Source organism: Pongo abelii, chromosome X (assembly GCF_028885655.2).
Source record: "Pongo abelii isolate AG06213 chromosome X, NHGRI_mPonAbe1-v2.0_pri, whole genome shotgun sequence".
NCBI classification, from domain to species: Eukaryota; Metazoa; Chordata; class Mammalia; order Primates; family Hominidae; genus Pongo; species Pongo abelii.
In genome coordinates, this window is record NC_072008.2 from 48665924 (window position 1) to 48685992 (window position 20069).

Consider the following 20069-nt stretch of genomic DNA (forward strand, 5'->3'; position numbering starts at 1 on the left):
ATCTTCTGAGCTTTCAGTGAGTCACACTCTTTTTGCTGGTGGAGGATCTTGCCTCACTGTTGATGACTGCTGGCTGATCAAGGTGGTGATTGCTGAAGGCTGGAGTGGCCGTGGCAGTTCTTGAAAGAACACAGTGATATTTGCCACATCAATTAGCTCTCCCTTTCATGAAGCATATCTCTGTAATATGTGACGCTATTGGATAGCATTTTACCCACAGTAGAACTTCTTTCAAAGTTGGAGTCAATCCTCTCTAGCTATGAAAGTCCTAGATGGCATCACCTTCCATTAGAAGGCTAGTTTATTCATATTGAAAATCTGTTGCTTAGTGTAGCCACCTTCATTAGTGACCTTAGCTATGTCTTCCGGATAACTTGCTGCAGCTTCTCCATCAGGGTTTGCTGCTTCACCTTGCACTTTTATTTTATGGAGACGACTTCTTTCCTTAAACCTCATGAACAAACCTCCGCTAGCTTCACACGTTTCTTTTGCAGCTTCTTCACCTCTCTCAGCTTTCATGGACTTGAAGAGAGTTCTGGTCTTGCTCTGAATTAGACTTTGGCTTAAGGGAATGTTGTGGCTGGCTTCATCTTCTATCCTGACCACCCAAACTTCCTCTATTTGAGCAGTAAGGCAGTTTTGCTTTCTTATTCGTGTGTTCACTGGAGTATTAGTGTTGTTATTTCCCTCAAGAACTTTTCCTTTGCATTATATACTATTATTTCCTTCAAGAACTTTTTTTTTTTTTTTTTGCATTCACAGCTTGGCTGTTTGGTGCAAGAGGCCTAGCTTTCAGCCTCTCTTGGCTTTCAGCAGGTCTTCCTCACTAAGCTTAGCCATTTCTAGCTTCTGATTTAAAGTGAGAGACATGCGACTCTCTGCACACTCTGATTCTGCCCTACCTCAGGACCTGCACACGCCTTCCACGGTGCCTTGAAGTGAACCATCTGCTCATGCCACAGTGACTTCCTCGTCTGGTTTATGCATTCCTAGGCTAGAGGAAGGTGTGGCCACATATCAGGGCTGACCTGGGGTTTGGGAATCCACAGCATCCTGGGCAGGGAGCATCCCTGGATATACAAGGCAGGGAGTAGAAAGAGCATGGTAAATCGCCCGGGCACGGTGACTCATGCCTGCAAACCCAGCACTTTGAGAGGCCGAGGTGTGCGGATCACGAAGTCAGGAGTTCAAGAACAGCCTGACTAACATGGTGAAACCCCATCTCCACTAAAAATACAAAAATTAACCTGGTGTGGTGTTGCACACCTGTAATCCCAGTTACTCAGGGGACTGTGGCAGGAGAATCGCTTGAACCCAGGAGCTGGAGGTTGCAGTGAGCCCAGATCACGCCACTACACTCCAGCCTAGGCAACAGAGCAAGACTCCCTTGCAAAACAAAAGAAAAAGAAAGGAGCATGGGAAATCTCTTCATTCAACCTCAATGCTATACCCTAGAAAATTATGAGAAGGGAATGATTTGGGGAACAATTGACAAGATGGGATACCGGTACCATAACAGAATAGCACATCTGCAGGGATGTGGGGGGTGAGCCGAAATTTCACTTACGGAGGTACTCGTCATCTTCCTCAGGGTTGCTGATCTCTTCATAAATCACCAGCTGCTTTCTCTCACGCAGTCTGTGGGTCCAGGCATGTTTCCCCCTTTTGGGTCCTATGATGGAGAAGAGTTGGAAGATGAGGGTTGGGTAGGTTGGAGAGTGTTAGGCTCTGTTTTCTCACAAAAAGGAGATGGCCTCCCCCCTTCCAAGTGCCCATGGGCCTTCTTTATCCAGTTTTTCACATTCGCTGGCTTACAGAGGCTGACAGCTTAGACCCACACCAATACAGGCCAAATGCCAATGAAAGTTTTAGCTTCTGGCTCCTTCTGTTGTCAGGTTTAGATTTCCAACCTCTTCACTTACAGGAACATTCACCTATACCTCCTTTCATTCAGCACATATTTGTTAAGGCCACACAGGCATACCTTGTTTTATTGCACCTCATTTTCATAGTGCTTCACATATGCTGCAATATTTTTTTTGAAATTCTCACCAATTTTACACTTTTCCATTATTATTTTATCTGTTGTGGTGATCTGTCACCAGTGAGCTTTGATATTATGATTGCAATTATTTTGTTGTTCTTTAGTGTCATAAATTTTGGTTTTTTATTTTTGTGGGTACACGGTAGGTGTATATTCTTATGGGGTACGTGAGATGCTTTGATACAGGCATGCAATGCGTAATACATCATGGAACACAGGGTATCCATCCCCTCAACCATCTATCCTTGTGTTACAAACAATCCATTTACACTCTTTATTTTTTTTAAATGTACAATTAAGTTATTATTGACTATAATCACCCTGTTGTGTGTAATTGTTTTGGGGGAACCATGAACTGCACCCATAGAAGATGACAAACTTAATTGACCAATGTTGTGTGTGTTCTGACCGCTCCACCGATGACCTGTTTCCCTCAATCTTCCTTTTCTTGGGCCTTCCCATTTCCTGAGACACAGCAATACCAAAATTAGGGCAATGAATGACCCTACAATGGCCGCTAAGTGTTGAAACGAAAGGAAGAGTCGCATGTCTCTCACTTTAAATCAGAAGCTAGAAATGGCTAAGCTTAGTGAGGAAGACCTGCTGAAAGCCAAGAGAGGCTGAAAGCTAGGCCTCTTGCACCAAACAGCCAAGCTGTGAATGCAAAAAAAAAAAAAAAAAGTTCTTGAAGGAAATAATAGTATATAATGCAAAGGAAAAGTTCTTGAGGGAAATAACAACACTAATACTCCAGTGAACACACGAATAAGAAAGCAAAACTGCCTTACTGCTCAAATAGAGGAAGTTTGGGTGGTCAGGATAGAAGATGAAGCCAGCCACAACATTCCCTTAAGCCAAAGTCTAATTCAGAGCAAGACCAGAACTCTCTTCAAGTCCATGAAAGCTGAGAGAGGTGAAGAAGCTGCAAAAGAAACGTGTGAAGCTAGCGGAGGTTTGTTCATGAGGTTTAAGGAAAGAAGTCGTCTCCATAAAATAAAAGTGCAAGGTGAAGCAGCAAACCCTGATGGAGAAGCTGCAGCAAGTTATCCGGAAGACATAGCTAAGGTCACTAATGAAGGTGGCTACACTAAGCAACAGATTTTCAATATGAATAAACTAGCCTTCTAATGGAAGGTGATGCCATCTAGGACTTTCATAGCTAGAGAGGATTGACTCCAACTTTGAAAGAAGTTCTACTGTGGGTAAAATGCTATCCAATAGCGTCACATATTACAGAGATATGCTTCATGAAAGGGAGAGCTAATTGATGTGGCAAATATCACTGTGTTCTTTCAAGAACTGCCACGGCCACTCCAGCCTTCAGCAATCACCACCTTGATCAGCCAGCAGTCATCAACAGTGAGGCAAGATCCTCCACCAGCAAAAAGAGTGTGACTCACTGAAAGCTCAGAAGATTGTTAGCATTTTTCAACAATGAATTATTTTAAAATTAAGGTATGTACATTTTTAGACATAATGTTATTGCACACTTACTAGACTACAGGATAGTGTAAACATTGTGTTTTTACGCACTGGGAAACCAAAAAAAAATGTGTGTGACTCTCTTTATTGCAGTGGTCTGGAACTGAACCTGCAATATCTCTGAGGTACACCTGTATTGGGTAACAGGCATTGAGCTGAGTAAGATATTATCCCAGGTTACCACAGATAGAATTGCTTGAGCACCTTTCATGTCATCAGGGCTTCTAGATTTAATTTAATGCCTCCAAACAATTTATGAACTATGATTCTTTATTTCCATCTTATGGACTAGGAATCTGGAGCTGAGAAAATTTGGAAGACTTGCCCCAAGTCACGTGGTTTTTTTATATGGATGACAACTCCAGTCTGTGTCTCTGGAAGTCATGTCTAACATCTCATCTGGAGCTGGGCGAGCTCCTCAGCCCAGCCTGGACCCAGGCTTGTCTGGGATCCATGCCACACACCCAGTCCACACACCTGAACATAGCCAGGGAAGCCAGAGGGGTTGTTCCCGAATTCTTTCCTCTTACCAGATCTCTTGTGAATCTTCTCAGAGGTACTTGCTTTTTCCAGGGGGCACAGCTGTTTCCCATCGTTCTGTGGGCCAGATGCTTCTGGCACTCCCTTCGAATCATTTCCTTCCTCTGCTGGCTTCTTGGGCATGATCTTTATAATATGAAGGTCACAGATATACAGTATCAGTGACATTTCTATAGTGCTTTAGAGCTTACAAAGCGTCTTCACATGCATTACCTTAATCAATGTTCTCAACAACGCTGGGAGAGTTACACTTGCCTAAATTAGGAGAAACCTGGGAGGGGAGGTCAGAAGGGAAAGGAACGGCCGAAATGAATGGGGTTTCCAGGGCTAGAATGCTTGTCTTCACACTCTTTTAAGACTGACATTCTTGCAAACAGCAAAAGTCTCCATGCAATTGAGAGTGTGATATACAGATGATTTGGAGAAGAGTAGCATTCTAAGAATTCACAAGGTCTACAAAGGGAAGAGGTTCTGTAAAATACAAGGGATCCCATATAAGCTTGTAGACAGCTGCTGGGAGAGTAAATGTAAAGACATAGAGAGGGGACAAAACACTGCTGGGAAAGATGGTGTGGGGAGATGAATACAGGGAAGGGAGAGGGAAAGAAATGGTTGGCTGAAATTAATCTAGACATCAAAGAAAGCAGTACCAGATATGACATACCACCCTACCGAGGCACCAACATTGAATGTGGAATTCAGTGAGGTGGTACCCATAACAATTCTGGTTGCATTGGGATGTGTCACTGACAAAGCTATTTTTTTTTTTTTTTTTTTTTTTTTTTTGATGCAGTCTTGCTCTGTGGCCAGGCTGGAGTGCAGTGGCGCAATCTCGGCTCACTGCAACATGCAACTCCCGCATTCAAGCGATCCTCCTGCCTCAGCCTCCCTAGTGTCTGGGACTACAGGCAGGTGCTATCACGCCCCGCTAAGTTTTGTATTTTTAGTAGAGATGAGGTTTCACCATGTTGGACAGGTTTGTCTTGATCTCTTGACCTCGTGATCTGCCCGCCTCGGCCTCCTAAATTGCTGGGATTACAGTCGTGAGCCACCGTGCCCAGTCATTAAGCTACTTTTTATTCAGCCCCCTCACTTATGAAATAGTGAACAATACATGTAAAATAGGCTAAGGGAAAGCCCTCTCTCAGCTTGTAAACACTGTTTAAATGTAGTAGTAATAACAATTAACACCTTTCATGATCCTTCTTTGAATTCGGTCTCCATACTGGCAACCCAACTCCCAGATCCCTTTACCCTCTAAACAAGAGTTGAATCTGCTGTTGTGGGGTCACTCATTCAGGGGCCTCCAAGGTATCCCCTGGGCTAAGACGGGGGCTTCCCGGATGCCCCAGGTGCAGACAAAGCCCTCAGGGAGCTCACAGTAGGGAGGGGCCAACAGTCAAAGCGATTCTTTTTTTTTTTTTTTTTTTTTTTTTTGGTCTCTACCATTCAGGAATTTATTATCTCTATGGGAAATAAATGAGTACAGCAATAATTACAATGAGAAATGACACTAATGGTATCACTTCCTGCATCTTGCTTTGCATCTCTCTTATGTCTTGATTTACAGTTCCTTGGGTATGCTCATATTACTCCTACTACAGGGTAAGCTCTTTGGGAATAGTGATTATGTCTTTGAGGTTTTTGCAGTGCTTGGAAATGCCAAATATTTTACAAGCAAAAGGGATTACTTTGACTATGAGCAAAACTTTACAATTTATGAACAACTTGAAAGTCCACAAAGTCACTTGGCTAAGGGCCACAATAACCCTATGAAATGGTTAGGGCCTGTATGATTATCCCTATTTCTTTTTTTTTAAATTTTATTATTATTATGCTTTAAGTTTTAGGGTACATGTGCACAATGTGCAGGTTAGTTACATATGTACACATGTGCCATGCTGGTGTGTTGCACCCATTAACTCATCATTTAGCATTAGGTATATCTCCTAAAGCTATCCCTCCCCCCTCCCCTCACCCCACAACAGTCCCCAGAGTGTGATGTTCCCCTTCCTGTGTCCATGTGTTCTCATTGTTCAATTCCCACCTATGAGTGAGAACGTGCGGTGTTTGGTTTTTTGTTCTTGCGATAGTTTACTGAGAATGTTGATTTCCGGTTTCATCCATGTCCCTACAAAGGACATGAACTCATCATTTTTTATGGCTGCATAGTATTCCATGGTGTATATGTGCCACATTTTCTTAATCCAGTCTATCACTGTTGGACATTTGGGTTGGTTCCAAGTCTTTGCTATTGTGAATAGTGCCGCAGTAAACATACGTGTACATGTGTCTTTATAGCAGCATGATTTATAGTCCTTTGGGTATATACCCAGTAATGGGATGGCTGGGTCAAATGGTATTTCTAGTTCTAGATCCCTGAGGAATCGCCACACTGACTTCCACGATGGTTGAACTAGTTTACAGTCCCACCAACAGTGTAAAAGTGTTCCTATTTCTCCACATCCTCTCCAGCACCTGTTGTTTCCTGACTTTTTAATGATTGCCATTCTAACTGGTGTGAGATGGTATCTCATTGTGGTTTTGATTTGCATTTCTCTGATGGCCAGTGATGATGAGCATTTTTTCATGTGTCTTTTGGCTGCATAAATGTCTTCTTTTGAGAAGTGTCTGTTCATATCCTTCACCCACTTTTTGATGGGGTTGTTTGTTTTTTTCTTGTAAATTTGTTTGAGTTCATTGTAGATTCTTGATATTAGCCCTTTGTCAGATGAGTAGGTTGCGAAAATTTTCTCCCATTTTGTAGGTTGCCTGTTCACTCTGATGGTAGTTTCTTTTGCTGTGCAGAAGCTCTTTAGTTTAATTAGATCCCATTTGTCAATTTTGGCTTCTGTTGCCATTGCTTTTGGTGTTTTAGACATGAAGTCCTTGCCCATGCCTATGTCCTGAATGGTAATGCCTAGGTTTTCTTCTAGGGTTTTTATGGTTTTAGGTCTAACGTTTAAGTCTTTAATCCATCTTGAATTAAATTTTTTATAAGGTATAAGGAAGGGATCCAGTTTCAGCTTTCTACATATGGCTAGCCAGATTTCCCAGCACCATTTATTAAATAGGGAATCATTTCCCCATTGCTTGTTTTTGTCAGGTTTGTCAAAGAACAGATAGTTGTAGATATGCGGCATTATTTCTGAGGGCTCTGTTCTGTTCCATTGATCTATATCTCTGTTTTGGTACCAGTACCATGCTGTTTTGGTTACTGTAGCCTTGTAGTATAGTTTGAAGTCAGGTAGCGTGATGCCTCCAGCTTTGTTCTTTTGGCTTAGGATTGACTTGGCGATGCGGGCTCTTTTTTGGTTCCATATGAACTTTAAAGTAGTTTTTTCCAATTCTGTGAAGAAAGTCATTGGTAGCTTGATGGGGATGGCATTGAATCTATAAATTACCTTGGGCAGTATGGCCATTTTCACGATATTGATTCTTCCTACCCATGAGCATGGAATGTTCTTCCATTTCTTTGTATCCTCTTTTATTTCATTGAGCAGTGGTTTGTAGTTCTCCTTGAAGAGGTCCTTCACATCCCTTGTAAGTTGGATTCCTAGGTATTTTATTCTCTTTGAAGCAATTGTGAATGGGAGTTCACTCATGATTTGGCTCTCTGTTTGTCTGTTATTGGTGTATAAGAATGCTTGTGATTTTTGTACATTGATTTTGTATCCTGAGACTTTGCTGAAGTTGCTTATCAGCTGAAGGAGATTTTGGGTTGAGACAATGGGGTTTTCTAGATATACAATCATGTCATCTGCAAACAGGGACAATTTGACTTCCTCTTTTCCTAATTGAATGCCCTTTATTTCCTTCTCCTGCCTAATTGCCCTGGCCAGAACTTCCAACACTATGTTGAATAGGAGTGGTGAGAGAGGGCATCCCTGTCTTGTTCCAGTTTTCAAAGGGAATGCTTCCAGTTCTCGCCCATTCAGTATGATATTGGCTGTGGGTTTGTCATAGATAGCTCTTATTATTTTGAGATACATCCCATCAATACCTAATTTATTGAGAGTTTTTAGCATGAAGTGTTGTTGAATTTTGTCAAAGGCCTTTTCTGCATCTATTGAGATAATCATGTGGTTTTTGTCTTTGGTTCTGTTTATATGCTGGATTACACTTATTGATTTGCATATATTGAACCAGCCTTGCATCCCAGGGATGAAGCCCACTCAGTCAAAGCGATTCTTAAGCCATGCGAGTGGCCCCAGTAACAGAGCTGAGGCCAGCTGGTCCTTCCTGTTGTGAGAGTGGGTGTGTCAACGGAAGCACCAGAAGGCCCTATGGGGTAAAGCCCTAGTGAGCAACATCCGAACTTCATAACAAATGCAAACATGAATGAGCTTTAAATGGCTTGGAGCTCTGGATTAGACTATCACTGCCACTGCACCTCAGGAAAATTCTTTAACATCTCTGTACCCCGATAGCCTCATTTTATTATTATGTTGCTGATGACTATGATCTAAAACATGAACTATGATTCTTTACTCCCGTTTCATGGACCAGGAATCTGGAGCTCAGAGAACGTAGAAGATTTGTGCCAAGTCACATGGCTTTTACATGGATGACAACTGAAGTGTGTGACTCGTTATTATTTGGAGACAATAACACACACAATGTCACAGAGGTCTTCTTAAGGATTAAATAAATTCATCCATGTGAACTGCTTAAAATAGTATCTGGCATCACTATGAAGACAAAGAAGTAATAAGGATCACAACTGTTAGTATTATCAAGCCGTTGGTGCTACATCAGATTTTGTGATAGATATGGGGAGAAGGAGGCAATGAGGGCATTTTTGGTATTCTCCCACTCTTACCAGTGTTCACATCCATGAAAGGATGAAGGTTCTCTGGTCCTTTAGATTTGAGAGATACTCACCTTCGGGATGATTCCCTGGAGCCTGCCGAAAGTCATCTGAGGACGTTCAACTGAAAGAGAATACATTAGAATTTTTCTTTGTTGGTAAAGATTTCCAAACTCTAGAGAGACTTCTGTTGCATGAGGGCATTCTGCAGCAGAGGTTATGAGTCCACTCATTGTTGAGGAGTTATTTGAGATTCGCTTCTGAATTATGTTTGGTCATGGTTGGTTCATTTATCGGTGGCATCAATTCAGAATTTTCCATCTCATGTTTTATCACATGGGGTCTAAACCTCATCACAGTCTCATCTTATTCCATTACGTATCTTTTACTTTTTCCCAGATAATTAAATTGATTGGTTGGGAATCTGAACTGTATTCACTCAAGATGTACAACAACTAAAAGTCATTGTACACTTCAAATGGGTGAATCTTATGGTATGTGAATTAAGCTGTTAAATGTGTGATGCACGGTGGATGATTTAGCCCAGTGGCTCTGAAATATTTTCAGTATAAAGACACTCCTTTAATGTCAAAAACTTGGCAGATACTTAAGCACTGGATTTTCAGATCTCTTACAGTTATTGTGGGAGTTGGAAGAATCTGGCCTGTTTAGTTGGGGAGTTATAGGTCTATTGGAGACGGTTTGGACATTCTGATCTTGTCTTATAATTGTGTTGTCAGAGTAGAAGAGAGCCAGTAAACACATATGTCCCCTTTATATTCCTGAAATGTACAAAGATGTCTAGCCAAGAACCTGTCTTTCTTTCACCTCATGTTATCTCTGCTCACTGACAAGTGGGAAAGCTCTCTGTGTGTTGGATGAGGGATCACTCTTTCAAAGTCACTTCCAAGCTCATCATGGAGAATTGGGGTTGTTTGGGAATGAGAAGACTATTTGGTTTTGATAAAATACAGAAAAACAGCGATCTTTATTACATAATGTGTTCATCACCCTCACTCCTAAGATACCTATCCAATACCTACATGCTGTTAATGAAACAAACTCTGGAAGTTTTTGGCGGATCCACAGTTTTAATAGTTTCTTTCTTTTTTTGTCACTTTTAACATTTTCTTAACTGTCTTTTGATTCATTAACAGTGCTTAGGAAGAACAACAAGTCCTTTAAAAAGAAATATTTCAAACACACAGAAAAGTATGGGGAATAATATTGAGTCCAGTCGGATCTCAACATTACCCCACAGCTATGTTAGGTCTGATTTATTTATTCAGAATATGAGAAATACTACAAATATGCCGGGCATGGTAGCTGATACTTGTAATCCCAGCACTTTGGGAGGCTGAGGCGGGTGGATCACCTGAGGTCAGGAAGTTTGAGACCAGCCTGGCCAACATGGTGAAACCCCATCTCTACCAAAAATTAAAAAATTAGCTGGGTGTGGGGGCGGGCACCTGTAACCCCAGCTACTCTGGAGGCTGAGGCAGGAGAATCACTTGAACCTGGAAGTTGAAAGTCGGAGTGAGCTGAGATTGCCTTATTGCACTCCAGCCTGGGCGACAAGAGAGAAATTTCATCTCAAAAACAAAAACAAACAAAACACACTATCGACAAGTCACAGCTGAAGCTGTGTGTGCAGCACTCAGCAATCCCTGCCCTCCCTCCCTCCCCCACTTACAGCCAGTCACCTTAATTTGATGGCTTTTTATTCACATTCATGTTTGTATACATTTACCATTTACTTATTATCCATAAAAATATGTATTCTTCTTTTGCATGTTTTAAAATTTTATATGAATGACCTCCATAGTTAACTTTCTGCATCCAATTTCTTTTCACTCAGCCCTGATGTGTATGAGGGAACAAATGCCTGAGGATCTTTCCCAGGTAGCTGAGCTGAAAAGTAGTTGGGCTTGAGGAGACCCTTTCCAGCCCCTTCCCATCTACTCACCCTGATTCCCACGGTTACGGTCATTAACAAAATCATTCCCCTGGAAGTCTGCGGCCCCTTTGTCACCCATGAAAGTTGGAATGGTAACCTTGAAACCTAGTAAGAAGCAAAATGTTTATTCCTTAAGAGACAAGCTTAGGCCTGCCATGGTGGCTCATGTCTGTAGTACCAGCACTTTGGGAGGTTGAGGCTGGAGGATTGCTTGAGGCCAGGAATTCAAGGCTGCAGTGAGCTATGATTGCACTACTGCACTGTATCCTAGGTGACAGAGTGAGACTCAGACTCAAAAAAAAAAAAAAAAAAAAAAGACAGAGAGAGAGAGACAAGCCGAGAGAAGGAAGGTAGGGTGGGTGTGTGGGGGGGACGGTTGGGTGGGGGAGGCCCGGGATGCCACAGAGACAGTTCGGCTCATCAGAACAGACTCCTAAGGGACAGAAACGTGCAGGATCCAGGTATGAGCTCCACTGTGGCCAGTCCCTGCCCTCAGCCCTGACAGAATACAGAAGAGCAGAGCACCCAGAAGCTGCCTTGTGATTTTTCCCTGCACAAAAGGAAAATGTGGGGTACTTTCTGCAGCCTAAGAAGTAGCCAAAGCAGGAAAAGGGATGCTCATGTGTCCCCAGACTTGTCTGTACCTAGAACTTTCTGTTACCTAGTTTAGTCATGGCCTCATACTTTCCCTTCATATACACATAGATGATTTTCTCTGAGGCTTTCATCTTTTCCCACTCTTTCTTAGAGAAGTATTTGGCAATATCATTGAAGGCCTAGGAAAAGATAAAAAAGGAATTCTGGCAGTACTCAGGTAGGCATGTCTGCCATTCTGCTGGAGCCACTTCCTGTGTGCTGGATCTGGGAAGTGGGGATGATATTCCATCCTGGTTGATGTCATGGCTAACTGACAGAACACGAGGGACCTTCCCTAGCTTCTCCCCTGCCACACAGTAGGGCTTTAATGCTGCTGGCTGGCTCTCTTCCCACCTTCCAGAATGGACTGAGAGTCACCAAATGTAGTGCACGGTCACAGACTTGTCTCCAGGGATGCCAGGTGATGACAGAGCGAGGGTGGGAGACTCCCAAGGGTCCAGATCTCCCCCAAGACCCTGCTCCTTGTCTCCAGTATCTCTGTCCTCCCCTCCTCAGAAATCTGGTCACCCCACACTGTCCCCTGGGTCACTACTATGCCCCCTCCAGGTCACCTCACCTTTTGTATTTTCTCTGGTATTTGAGCATCATCCCTAGCTCTCTTTGCACAGTCGTTGTCTCCGTTCATGGCACCGGGAGTAGTCTGACCTGCAAGAGAAACAGATTGAGACTTTCCAGCCACAGGACCTTTGGTCTTGTGGAGGGAGAAATCAGTGAAGGCCGGCCACACTCACTCACCTGGAATCAGGTGCTGCATTTCTCTATCCAGGGCTTATCTGTTCCTGAGTAAGGCCATGGGGAGAAGTCAGATTAAAACAGGGAACCAGGGGTCTCTGGGAGAAGTATTGATTGGGGATAACAGATTTCCTACGGGCAAAGCAGCCTTGAGTCTTTAGGAGGGGGTTGGCTACTCTTGTTAGTAGTTTCCCTGGAGCCAGGCTTACCCTGAAAGATGTACAGACCCTTGTTGGGGAGGCAGGAACGTGACTGTAATTTTATTCAGTCGGGGCATTCTGACACCCCCACTCAATAAATGAAGGGTGGCGAGTCCCAGAGATAACACGGTCTCTCTGGTGATGGATCTGATCAGGCAGAGGGATAGGGGGTTCTGTTCTGTTGAAGAGAAATGAGCATGGCTACTATGAATGGATTCAGAGGCTATTACTGGGTGATTTGTAAATTTTTAGAAGGAAGTGAGCTAGAATTTCTGAGACTACGAGCCTGCCAACACTTAGAGAGAATGTGGGACCTTTCAAGAGGCAGCATTCAGCCAGGAGCGGTGGCTCACGCCTGTAATCCCAGCACATTGGGCGGCTGAGGCGTGCCCAGCCCAGCCTGGACTTGAGCCCAGGAGGTCGAGACCAGTCTGGGAAAGACAGCAGAACCCCCGTGTCTACCAAAAATACAAAGAATTAGCTGGGGTTGGTGGCGCAGGCCTGTGCCATCCCAGCACTTTGGGAGGCCAAGTTGGGCGGATTGCTTGAGCCCAAGAGGTTCAGACCAGCCTGGCCAACACAGGGAAACCATCTCTACTAAAAAACGAAACAAAACAACAACAACAACAAAAATTAGCAGAAGCTGGGTTGTGCGCACCTGTCCTCCCAAGGCCTAGGCGAGAGGATCGCTTGAGCCCAGGAGGAGAGATTTGATTGAGCTTTTTTTTTTTTTTTTTTTTTTTTTTGAGACAGGGTCTTGCTGTGTTGCCCAGGCTGGGATGCAGCCGCATGATTACGGCTCACTGCAACCTCTGCCTCGCGGGTTGAAGTGATCCACCAGCTGTGGCCTCCAAAACTGCTGGAAATAGAAGCATGAGCCACCATGCCCGGCCCAAATTTCTTAAGTTACTACAGAGTTTCTAGGAAAAATCCCATATCTGAAAAAGTTAGAAACTGACAGGAAGGATTTCAGATGGCGACCTGCTTCATATACACTCCTTATAAAAACTAGATAACAAATACACCGCGGAGGAGGGGAGGGGTAGGAAGAATGAAAAAAGAAAATCAGTGCATGCTTACTCTGATTTTGGAAGAATCAAAAGAGAAAATCAGAGCATGCGTACTGATTGTGGAAGAATCAAAAGAGAGAGAAAGAGCATGCGTACTCTGAACTTAAAGTAGCCAATCCCAGGGGATGCTTTAGGCGGGAAAATCAGAGTCTCCGCCCACACTTTGAGAAAGTTCTGTTCCTGGAGCCTGGACTGAGAGAAGCGACATCAGCTTCGCTTGTTCCACCTACTCTTCTGACTTCTGATTGGCCAGATGCCGTTCACTAACTGCCCTGATTGGTTTATCATCTGCAGTGACGTTTCAGACTATTGTCTCCTCCTCCAGCCACACTTTAAAGTGGGTGGTCTTTAGGTGCCGTCAGGAGATTTTGATGTCTCTGAAGACTGTCCCTGGATCTTGAGTTAAACGTCTGTATTCTAGTCTGAACAGTGAGAAGAAAAATATAGTCGATCTGTGATTTTTCTACTTGAAAGACACAATGTTTTCCAAACTAGCACATTTGCAGAGCTTTGCTGTACTTAGTCGTGGCATTCATTCTTCAGTGGCTTCTATATCTGTTGCAACTGAAAAAACAGTCCAAGGCCCTCCAACCTCTGATTATATTTTTGAAAGGGAATCTAAGTATGATGCGCACAATTACCATCCTTTACCTGTAGCCCTGGAGAGAGGAAAATGTATTTACTTATGGGATGTGATTGTGGTATTGGTTACATCCGCCTTAGCCAATCCTCCCACCTTGGTCTCGGGACTATAGGCGCGAACCACCCCACCCCCAGTAATACTTTTTGTTTTTTGATTTATTAATAGAGACGGTTTCAATATGTTGGCAAGGCTGGCCGCAACCTCTGGGCTCAAGGGATCCTCCTGTCACAGCCTTGGGACTACCGGCATGCACCACCCTGCCGAGGCTATCCCTTTTTTTTTTTTTTTTTTTTTTTAGTAGAAACTAGGTTTCACTATGTTGCCCAGGCTGGCCTCAACCTCCTGGGCTAAAGTGATGCTTCCACCTTGGACTCAGGACTACAGGCGTGTGCCATTCTGCCCTGCTCATTTTTATTTATTTATTTATTTATTTATTTTTGAGGAGAGATAGGCTTTTGCTATGTTGGCCAGGCTGGTATTGACGTCCTGGGCTCAAGCAATCCTCCCACCTCGGCCTCAGAACTACAGCTGTGAGCCACCCCGCCAACGCTATTTTTTTGTCATTTTCATTGTTAGTAGAAATGGGGTTTTGCTCTGTTGGCCAGGCTGGCCTCGACCTCCCGGGCTCAAGCAATCCTCTGGACTTGGCCTCGGGACTACAGGCTCACACCACCCCGCCCCCACTAATATTTTTAATTTTTCTAGTAGAGACAGTTTTGCTATGTTGTCCAGGCTGTTCTCTACCTCCTGGGCTCAAGCAATACTCCCGCCTCGGCTTTGGGACTACAGGCATGCACCACCCTGCCTTTGCTATGTTTCCCAGGCTGGTCTTGACCTCCTGGGCTCACTCAATGACTTGAACCCGGGAAGCAGAGGTTGCATTGATCTGAGATCACACCACTGCACTACAGCTTGGGCGACAGAGGAAGACTGTCAATAAATAAATAAATAAACACATATACACATACATACATACATACAGAAAGACCAGCTGAATCTCCATAAGAACAGTAAGCTTTCTGGTACTTTAACTTACCCTTATCACATCTCGTGCTCCCAGCTTGGTTCTGTTCATTGCTGATGAAATGCAGATAGGATAGGCCAGAACTGGTAGATGGCTGGCTGTTGATCATGAAAATGTCAGATCTGGTATAGCCCTCCTTGGAAAGGCCTTTTCTGGGGGCTGATACTCTGTGTTTGCGGTGCTGTGGGACGATGACATAATACTGACCATTAAGCCAGGGGAACATGGGTCCACATATGGTGGCAATCCACTAGGCTGCCGAGTGGCCATCACAGCCCTTGAGGGTTTAGAAGAAGAAAACCTTGGTGAAAATTCAGAAAAAAAAATGGGTGTTATCTTGAGAAATGAATGTATAAAGCTACCTTCTGATGTTGTAATTGCTGTAAGAGGAAAATAATTATTTAATTAATTTATTTATTTATTTGAGTCAGAGGTTCACTCTAGTTGCCCAGGCTGGAGTGCAATGGCACGATCTTGGCTCACTGCAACATCTGCCTTCTGGGTTCAAGCGATTCTCCTGCCTCAGCCTCCTGAGTAGCTGGGATTACAGGCACATGCCCCTATTCCCAACTAATTTTTGTATTTTTAGTAGAGACAGGGTTAGACCATATTGGCCAGGCTGGTCTCAAACTCCTGACCTCAGGTGATGCATCTGCCTTGGCCTCCCAAAATGTTGGGATTACAGGTGTGAGCCACTGTGCCCAGGAGGAAAAGAACTATTAAATGCTTTTGTTATTAAAGAATCCAAAGATTGTGATGCTTGGAAGATGTGTCTATGACTTTGAGATTATGGACTTCTGGCCAAGCCAACCCATGGTGCCATCATCAGGTTTTGCCTCTGATCATGGTCAAGGACGATGAGATTCGAGAGTCCATTGAAATCATTAACAAGACCATCTTGTCGTTCTGAGTGTAGCAGCTGTTTTCAGTGGTCCCTGGGAGCAGGCTGGAGACAGGTAGTCCTGTAAAAGCTCTGCTCTTAATGCAGGCACATTCCACTCCCATGTGTCTTCAAAACCTTTTTCTGGAATATATGTTTCTTTTTTCAGTAGATACATAATTGAACAACGTTTATGAAGCTGCCTTTTGCTTTGTGACGTAAGAGAATGTAATGGCATCTATATTCAGTGAAAGTGTTTTGATGTGCAGAACATGGCCAGGTGCAGTGGTTCATGCTTGTAATCCCAGCATTTTGGGAGGGTGAGGTGGGCAGATCACTTGAGGTCAGGAGTTCAAGCCCAGCCTGGCCAACATGGAGAAACCCGGTCTCTACTAAAAATACAAAAATTAGCTAGGTGAGGTGGTGGGTGCCTGTAGTCCTAGCTACATGGGAGGCCGAGACAGGAGAATCACTTGAACCTGGGAGGCAGATGTTGCAGTGAGCCGAGGTTGTGCCACTGCATTCCAGCCTAGGTGACAGACCGAGAATCCCTCTTGGGAAAAAAAAAAAGGTACAGAACCTTTCCATCACCACAATACTATCCCTTGTGCTACTCATTTTTAGTAATACTCACTCTCCTCCCATCCACCATCCCTAACCCCTGGCAACCACTAATCTGTTTTTCATTTCCACAATTTTGTCTTTTCTAGAATGCTGTACAAATGAAATCTTGTAGTATATAACATTTTAGGGGCTTATTTCACTCAGCATAATTCCATGGAGATTCCTCCAAGATATTAATATTTGTGTATCAATAGTTCATTGTTGTTGTTGTTGTTGTTGAGACAAGAGTCTCGTTCTGTTGCCCAGGCTGGAGTCCAGTGGCATGATCTCAGCTCACTGCCACCTCTGCCTCCTGGGTTCAAGTGATTTTCCTGCCTCAGCCTCCCAAGTAGCTGTGACTACAGGCGTGCGCCACCACACCCTGGTAATTTTTGTATTAGTCGTAGAGACGGGGTTTCAACATATTGGCAAGTCTGGTTTCGAACTCCTGATGTCGTGATCCGCCTGCCTCGGCCTCCCAAAGTGCTGAGATTACCTATGGGAGCCACTGGGCCCAGTAAATAGTTCATTTTTATTACTGAGTAGTATTCCATGGTATGGATGTACCACAGTTCTACCATTCGCTTATTGTAGGACATATTGATTATTTCCAGCTTTTGGCTATTACAAGTAAAGCTGCTATGAACAATTGTGTACAAGTTTCTGGATGGGCATACATTTTAACTTATCTGAAGTGTAATTGTTGAATTGTATGGTCATTGCATGTTTAGTTTTATAAGAAACTACCAAACTGCTTTCCAGAGTGGCTGTAAGATTTTACCTTCCCAGCAGCACTAAATGAAGTGTCCAGTTTCTTTGCCTCCTTGTCACCATTTGGTGTTGTCACTATGCCTTTTATTTTAGCTGTTGTAATAAGTGTGTAGTGATACCTCATCGTGGTCTTAATTTGCATCTAGTGAAGCAAATTAGTGCTGAACATCTTTTCATGTGCTTATTTGCTTATTTCCTCTTCAGTGAAATGTATGTTCATATCTTTTCATGATTTTCTAATTGGACTATTTGTTTGTAATTTTTACCATTGAGGGTTTTTTTAATTATTTTTTTTGAGACAGAGTCTCGCTCTGTTACCCAGGCTGGAGTGCAGTGGCACGATCTTGGCTCACTCCAACTTCTGCCTCCCAGATTCAAGCAATTCTCATGCCTCAGCCTCCTGAGTTGCTGGGATTACGGGCACGCGTCATCATGCCTGTCTAAGTTTTGTATTTTTAGTAGAGATGGGGTTTTGCCACATTGCCCAGGCTGTTCTTGAACTCCTGGCCTCAAGGGATCTGCCCTCCATCCACCTCAACCTTTCAAAATGCTGGGGTTACAAGCCTGAGCCACCACGCTCAGCCTACCGTTGAGTTTCGAGAGTACTATACATATCCATTATATATTCTGGATGTGAGTCCTTTCTTAGATATGTGGTTTGCAAATATTTTCTCCTAGTCAAGATCCTGTTTTTCCATCCTTTTAACAGGGTATCTTGCAGAGCACAAGTTTTAAATTGGGTGAAATCTAATTTATTTGTTTTCCTTATGGATTATGCTTTTTGAACCCTTCACTATGCCCTAGATCTCAGATGTTTCTCCGATGCTTTCTTGTAAAAGTTTTTTTCTTAGTTTTATATTTTAGATTTAAATCTATTATCCACTTGAGTTTTTTTTTGTATAAAGTATGAAGATTTGGTCATGTTTTTATTGGCTTATGGCTCTGCAACTGCTCTAGCACCATTTGTTAAGCAGACGATCCTTCCTTCTTTTTGTCTCTTTGTAAAAAATCAGTGTGGGGCTATTTCTAGTTTCTCTATTTTGTTCCAGTGATCTATGTGTTTATTCTTCTCCCAGTACTACACGGTCTGATTCCTGTAGCTATATAAGAAGTATTGAAATATGGTAGAGCCATTCCTCCCACCTTATTCTTCTATTCCAAAAATTGTCATAGCTACATATATGTATTTTCAGATGCAGTCTGACTTGTGTTGCCCAAGCTGGAGCACAGTTGGGTGATCTCGGCTCACCGCAGCCTCTGCCTCCCGGGTTCAAGTGATTCTCCTGTCTCAGCCTCCCGAGTAGCTGGGATTTCAGCTGTGTGCCACCACACCTGGCTAATTTTTGTATTTTAAGTAGAGATGGGGTTTCGTCATGTTGGCCAGGCTGGTCTCCACTCCTGACCTCAAGTGATCCGCCTGTCTCAGCCTCCCGAAAGTGCTGGGATTACAGGAGTGAGCAACCGCACCCAGTGTTGTCTAAGCTATTGAAAATTTGTTACAGCAGCAATCAAAGATGAATAGACACAAAAACATTTATTAGTGAAACAAAGTAGAAAGTCAAGAAACAGACTAATTTATATGTAAACTTCAGCATGCATTTCCAAACAGTGGGCAACAGATGAGTTGTATAATAAATGATTGCTTGACAAGTGTGTATCCATTTCAAAAAATAAAGATTAAATCCTTACTTTAAACCACTTAAAATAATAACTTCTGAAAATTCAGTGACTTAAATGTGAAAACGTGAAGTCATAAAGAACTAGATGACAATTTAGGAAAATATTACAGTGTAAAACATCTTGAGTTGGCATAGGCACTTCCTGACATTACCCCAAGGCTATGAACAGTGAATCTGACATAGTTAAAGATGTAAAAATTAAAGTATCATCTAAGTCAAAAGACACCATAAACAGCTGTTTAAAAAGGCAAATTTTGGGGAAAATGGTGAAGCATCCGCAATAAGTTAACAGTAACCATCTCTAATATACAACAAAGCTTTTGCATATCAGTAAGAGAAACTGGAACAACCCATTGAAAAAATGTGTCCAGGCATGGCACTACTTCACCATATAGCAGGAAAGGATTACAAAATAGAAAGTATGAAATGAAAATAATAAAGGAAATGGAGAATAGATCCCAGAAGTTTCAACGTTCATCCAATAGAAGTTCCAAACATAGGCCAGGCGCAGTGGCTCACGCCTGTAATCCCAGCACTTTGGGAGGCCGAGGTGGGCGGATCACCTGAGGTCACGAGCCTGAGACCAGCCAGGCCAATGTGGTGAAACCCCGTCTCTACTAAAAATACAAAAATTAGCCAGGCAGGATTGTGCATGTCTGTAATCCTAGCTACTAGTGGTGCTGAGGCAGGAGGATCACTAGGACCTGGGAGGCGGAGGTTGCAGTGAGCCGAGATTGTACCACTGCACTCCAACCTGGGCAACAGAGCGAGACTCTGTCTCAAAAAAAAAAAAAAAAAAAAGAAGGAAGTTCCAGAGGTAGAGAATAGAAAGAATGGGCCTGGTGCCATGGCTCACACCTTTAATCCCAGCACTTTGGGAGGCCAAGGCAGGCAGATCACCTGAGGTCAGGAGTTTGAGACCAGCCTGGCCAACATGGTGAAACCCCGTCTCTACTGAAAATACAAAAATTAGCCCA

The 20069-nt window shown here is 43.2% G+C and overlaps 2 pseudogenes; one reads left to right on the forward strand and one right to left on the reverse strand.

The window, feature by feature from the left end:
- Positions 1-1612: 1612 nt before the first annotated feature.
- On the reverse strand, positions 1613-12115 carry LOC129052915 (protein SSX2-like; annotated as a pseudogene).
- Positions 12116-13538: 1423 nt separating this feature from the next.
- Positions 13539-16069, forward strand: LOC129052815 (ornithine aminotransferase, mitochondrial-like; annotated as a pseudogene).
- Positions 16070-20069: the final 4000 nt, after the last annotated feature.